Source organism: Lactuca saligna, chromosome 8 (assembly GCF_052625555.1).
Source record: "Lactuca saligna cultivar CGN05327 chromosome 8, ASM5262555v1, whole genome shotgun sequence".
Classification (NCBI taxonomy): Eukaryota; Viridiplantae; Streptophyta; class Magnoliopsida; order Asterales; family Asteraceae; genus Lactuca; species Lactuca saligna.
Window position 1 is genome coordinate 34,571,690 of NC_136424.1, and position 6,488 is coordinate 34,578,177.

At 32.4% G+C, this 6,488-nt stretch overlaps 1 long non-coding RNA gene across 2 annotated transcripts; it reads left to right on the forward strand.

The window, feature by feature from the left end:
- The first annotated feature begins 869 nt into the window (after positions 1 to 869).
- LOC145012111 (uncharacterized) lies at positions 870 to 2,948 on the forward strand. Of its 2 annotated transcripts, XR_013664388.1 has the most exons (7): positions 870 to 1,300; positions 1,392 to 1,502; positions 1,584 to 1,634; positions 2,028 to 2,118; positions 2,198 to 2,247; positions 2,532 to 2,630; positions 2,718 to 2,948. It is a non-coding gene; the product is annotated as an uncharacterized LOC145012111 (long non-coding RNA). The 2 variants fall into 2 exon arrangements; XR_013664387.1 differs by lacking the exon at positions 2,028 to 2,118 and having other exon boundaries at positions 2,166 to 2,247.
- Positions 2,949 to 6,488: the final 3,540 nt, after the last annotated feature.

Here is a 6,488-nt window from a genome sequence, read left to right on the forward strand (position 1 = left end):
CACCGAACTGCACCACACTCACCTCTATTGAAAAGTCATAACAAACATGAGTAGTACGGACATTCTATAAAATAATCACGAAGCACGAAATACATAAGAATAATCGGGAGTTAGTTAGCTTTTTATAATGAAATACCAATGAAACTGTGCTAAAAGATGCATATAAAATGCATCTAACAGTAACCTTTTCAAAGGGTAAAATTGTAATTTTTCATGTTGTGTATATATTCTCTTTAAATAAAAGGGTAAAATGTAATGCTCTAGATGTTTCCATTTAAATAAAGTACAATAATGTTTTTTTTCTACTATTTATATTTTATGTTTAAATAAAAGGATTTTTCCCTATTTTTTCTCTACCCTAATATAGCAATGTACTTTACGGTTTTAATTTCTGTCAAATATAGCATCCTACTTTAAAATTTTATCAAACATGTAAATATATGAAATTAGTACCCTTTCTATGACAAGACACACTCTGGGCCCAAAATCGTTTTCCTTATGTGATTTTCAACAAAAAACTAAATTCTTAAGGGAAACAGAAGTTAAGAATTTTCTTGATTTCCTGGGAAATGTTTTTTATTTCTCTTTTGTGGATTTAGAATCAATTAATTCTAAACTGATCACAAAGCAGAGATCTCTTGCTAACATCAACAATTATACCAATGTACTTTTGTGGTTGTTTTACAACATTACATTACATGATTATTATATACATATATTAAAACCCAACACATCTAGAACAGTAAACTTCCAACGTTTCAGACTTTCACCACATCACTTTGGATAGAATTAATGTTTCGTCCTTCTACGTTTGCAACATCTTAATATCGTAATGACAAAAAACATCGACATCAGTTTGTAAAAATCCACATGACGTTGTAAATTCCTCCACCCCTTTCTTCTTCATTCGTCTCCGACTATCTTCCTTTCTTCTTCGTTCGTCTCTGACTATTCATTTGATTCTCTCGACGACTTCATCCAAAAATATAGGATTTCGATTTCTCTCCTCAAAAACCTTCTACTATCTATTGTCGCCACCAAACGCCTGCAACCAAGTACCTGTACTCGAGGAATTTCGGTATGTTGTTGGTTGTTCCAATTTTCTTATGATTTTCATTTATTTGGTATTCTTTCTAATCCTATTGTGTTTTTGAGCAATGTTTTCGACTTTTTGGGTTTGATGATCGACGATTTGCCGTCCAAGAGAATTTGATTTATGCGCCAATCACCTTTGCGCTCAATTATCGTCACCAAACATCAGCCACCAATCACATGTGATATGTTATTGTTTAGAATTTCGGTATGTCATATGTTTCTCCAAAAACTTTAAACTCCATCCTTCTTCCTTTCCGACTTCGTGCGTTTGATGCTTACGACTTCTTTTCCTCCAGGAATTTAGGGCTTCAATTCCATTTTTTTCTCTTCTTTGCTTTCACCATTCATGTAGGAAACTCGGTAAAAAGAGACTTCTCGGACTTAATTTCAACTTCCTACTATATCACGTAAGTGTTTCTCAAATTTGAAGCAATTTTTTCATATTCACACGAATGCCTAGTTTCCAAAATCGTTTTACAAAATTACAGATCATTGCATTTCTTTGTAAATATCAACCAAATTGACATTGACGGAATTAGGTAATGCACTTATATCTATTTTCTTTCATTTTTCTTGTGATTATGTGATGTAATTGATAATTTAACTGTTTTCCTTTTATGTAGACAAGGTGTTTGTTGTTTTGTCTGTATGAATGAGGAACTAATTTTATTTCTCTGTTTCTTAACTTTTAAGTAGTTGTGGATATAATATGTATGGTGAATAATAAAAAGATGACAAACATGGCATTATTTGGCTGATGTTTCTGAAACTTTATCAAGAATGCTTTTCCTGTGAACAATTAGATTGTAAATTCCATGCTGGACGAGTTTTTTTTTTCTCAAATGGTAGGTGTTGGTTTTTTAGTTTTTAAAAGTCAATTGCTATCATTATTTTTCTTATATTAATGAAATATTATTATTTTCTTCTTTCAGCAATTGAAACCGTAAAGAATAGTTAACCCATCATCTTTGACTCACCAACCTATTTCTTCACCAACACTTCTTCTTGATACTAACACTTCACGTAACATTGATTACTGTTTATTGAATCTTGATAATGTCTCATTTTAGGTATAAGTTGAAGATTAAATTTGAAATTACAGATTCTGAGCATACCTTAAGGAGAACAAGGCCTTTTGAGCTGTCAGAAGAGGTAGATTTTCTTCCCACAATTCCCATAAGCATGTGTAAGAGCATGCACAAATGTGACAAAATCTATAAGATTGTGTTAGTTGAAGAAAACTAATTCAATAAGATGACGCCACTTCTACATTGTCACACTCTAATCTTTGTTCATCTATTGATATATGGAAGCAAGGGTGAAACCTGTTTTTTTTCTTCCTTATTGAAGAGAGATCCCTTTTGGGCCTTTTTTTCCCTCATGTTGTGTATAATTTATCTGAATGAATTTTTATTTGATGGATTTGGCAACCACAGATTAATGTATAAGGCGTGTTGAAGTTCGAACTTGAAGTTGATGTACCCTTCAACAAAAATAAATAAATGATAATTGCCTGTTTGAAGGTCAAATTTGAGGTAAAAAATTAGGTTTTTTTTTCACCCCTCACCTTATTTGCTTTTGTTTATGACTGGAATAATTCTGACTCATTCCAATTCCTTCAGATCCCATTCCTTCCATTGCACCTCGATAATAAAGTAAAGCCAAAGCTGCATATGAAGAGAAATATCAAGTTGTTTAGCTGCTGCAGACCTTAATGAAGTTGATATGGAATTTTCATTCAAATGGATTGAAAAGGATAGTAAAATTGTAATCATATCTGCGGTTGTAATACTGAAATCAAATGAGAAAAAAAATACAACGAGTGTATTCTCGAATTTTGCTAAAAAAACAAAACCTACAACTTGAAAAGCACACTAATATTCCCAAAATAAATATCAAGTGACTAGAAATTCAATTTTAGCAAGCTCATTCTAAAATTTGAGTAAAATTGAACCAAACATAAGATGTAACAGAAAAGTGAATGTAGAAAAAGACTAAATATTAAACAGTTTTAATTGGTAACTAAGATACGGACCTGCAACTCCTCCAACGAGAAAAGTTGGGCAAAACAGAGACTTGAGAATGAAGAGTTTGAGGAGCTGAAATAGAGTATTGATGGTTTGTGATTGGAAGACATTTGAATACCATATTTGTCTCTTCTTTCCCTTTTCAATTGTATTCGGTTATATCCAATGTTTTGAAACCAGACGGGACACTAAACCGGACGCCATAGATGGTTCAACTAGTCGGACCGGTTGGACCGGTCCCCAAAACCGAAGATATATATATATATATATATATATATATATATATATATATATATATATATATATATATATATATATATATATATATATATATATAGGAGTAGGATCAAATGAGAACACCTAAAAGGTTGAGAACACGAGAACAGATCTAGACCATCTAAATATTCAAATGAAGGCTATCATCAGACGGACCATTTATGTAAATTTTGAAAATTATTGGTATTAAAGTGTAATTTAAATGGTGAAAAGGGTATAATAGTAATCGAATATTTACTTAATTTCTATAACTTCTCTCATTGATATCTTTCCTTTTAATTTGCCATCTCTCTCTCTATACCTAGGGCACACTTCATCGCCTCCCTCATCTATACACCACCAAAGCATCTAAAAATGTGAAACAGATGAGAGAGTACACGAGGATTCAGAGTGAGATCGAGAAGGAGGAGGGGGAAGCAGCGGTGATGGAGTTATGTTGGTGCGAACAATGGCAGATCCCAACAATGACTTTCGTTCTTCATCGTCTCAATGTAGAGTTCCGATCATCGTCACTGGTAATAACTTCTCCACCCTTTATGCTCCCCTCATCCATGACGGACGTATGGAGATATTCTACTGGGCTCCGATGAGAGAAGACAGAATCGGTGTCTGCATCGGAATCTTCAAAACCGATGGTCTCTCTCCTGAAGGTGTTACGAAGCTTGTCGACACTTTTCCACTTTTCCAGGAGAATCCATCGGTATTCTTTCTTCTATAAATTAACCTCGGAAAATGTTAAAATATATGTATATATAACTTATGAATGATTTCTTTTTCAGATTTCTTCGGGGTATTGAGGGCAAGAGTGTACGATGATGCAGTGAGGGAGTGAATTGGAGGTATCGGAGTGGAAGACATAGGGAAGAGGCTTGTGAACTCAAGGGAAGGGCCTCCGACATTTGAACAACCGAAGATAACAGTTGAGAAGTTGTTGGACTATGGGAACATGTTGGTTCAAGAACAGGATAATGTGAAGAGAGTGCAGTTGGCGGAGACTTATTTGGACTCGGCGGCGCTCGGAGATGCTAATAGGGATTCCATTGCTAGAGGAGAGTTCTATGGTGAGCTTAGTTAATCGTTAAAAATGGATTTGATGAGATTTAATGGAAATGTAAAATGTATTTGATGAGATTTAATGGATTTGGTGAGCTCAATTGGTGGTGATGGAGTTAAGTTATGCACATAAGGTGCTCAATGAAATGCCCGAATTCAGAAAAATGGAACTTGAATGCTTGCGGTTGTAATCTTATATAAATATAATGTTAGATGTCTCATTTTGCAGTTAATCATCAAAGAATACTCCATGAGGCTGGTCCGAGAGGAGCTAGGCAAGCAACCACAACCAATATATTTACGTGTGAATTTATGTTTGAATGACTATATTTATTTATGAATAACAGGGTATTCATTTGTGAATATTAGTGTATTTATGTGTGAATGACTATATAAATATACATAATTGTTTCATTAACATTTTTGCAGATACAATGAATAAACGTGCATATAGTGGGAGGTGGGAGATTTACCAAATGAAACACCGACACCAATACCTCTTTTGGAAGGAGAAAAAAATGTGTTTTATTCATTTATGATTGTAATTGTAGCACTAGTTTCCGTATCAAAAAAATATATATTGTAACTTATTCATTTACTATTATAATTATATTCTTATATGAATAGAAATGTATTTTATTTATTTATATATGAGTACCATTTTAGTTGATTTTATAATCTTTTTTTCGGGTTTTATTCATTTATGATTTTACAAGTGTATTCATAAATACAACTGAGTTAATTCATTTATAATTTACAATTTTATTCATTTTTAAACGTAATGTATAAATCATTATTTATGAAGATACATTTTTTCTTTAAAATAAATGAGGTAAACCGATAAATTATTCATTATCAAATGTTGTTACTAAAAATAAAAATATAAAATAAATAAATGTTTTTTTTAGTTCATGTTAAATGATATTTTTATTAATTTATTAATTAAAAGGAAGATTTTAAGTATTCTTAATAATTCGGGAAAAAATTCTCATGATTTTTGGAATTGATTAATTACTTTCCATTTATCCATATTTAATTAAATTGTAAAATGCCTCTAATGCCCTTATAAAATAATTGGTCCATAATTGTTCTCGCGTTCTCAACCTTTTAGGTGTTCTCATTTGATCCTTTCCCTATATATATATATATATATATATATATATATATATATATATATATATATATATATATATATATATATATATATATATATATATACCTTAATAAGCATTTAGCCCTAAATGTTGAATTTTAAGAGGTATAAACTCTTATGCAATATGTACAATAACTTTTATGCATTGAAAATGATAATCTTATTTTGGTCGAGGGTTGAAAAAGTCAAAGAAAAATAACATTGCTTTGTTCGACCCAATCCCACCCCTATCCCGTGCAACAACATAGCCCCATATATCTGCTTATATGTTTACCTTCCACCATTATCGGAAACTCATTCAATATGAAGACTAATTCAAATAGCCATTCACCCCCATCGCCAATCATGTCCAACAAGCTTCCCCCTATGTCACACTTTGTTCCGCCATATAATACTATACCTCTGTTAATCTTCACCATTTATATATAACTGTCCCCCCACCTCCACTTTAATTCTCCACTTCAATGGTGCTGACCATCTCTCTATTTAATTCTACAAATGAAACGTTGCCATCGACTATCACCTACACCACCATCATCGGCTACTACCTCCACCACCATCTCGCTATCCTCGGCAAGCAACAAACCAAAACACTCTCTTTTGTTCCTTCCTATCTATCTTTGTATCTCTCTTGAATAACATTGCACCACCTCGATTTAGGGTTTTTCTTTTTTGATTTGGTACAATCATCTACCTCCCTATTTATTGGTGCGTGGTTAAGAAATGGGTTTTTTTCTTTACTTAAATGGTTTTATTCCTACTGCTTCTTCATGAGTTTTTTTCTTATGGATTTAGGGTTTATTTTGTGGCTAGTGATTCATCACAGTTACAGGAATACATGAAATCAGGGCAATTTCAATCGATCATAGCTACAGAAGTTTGGT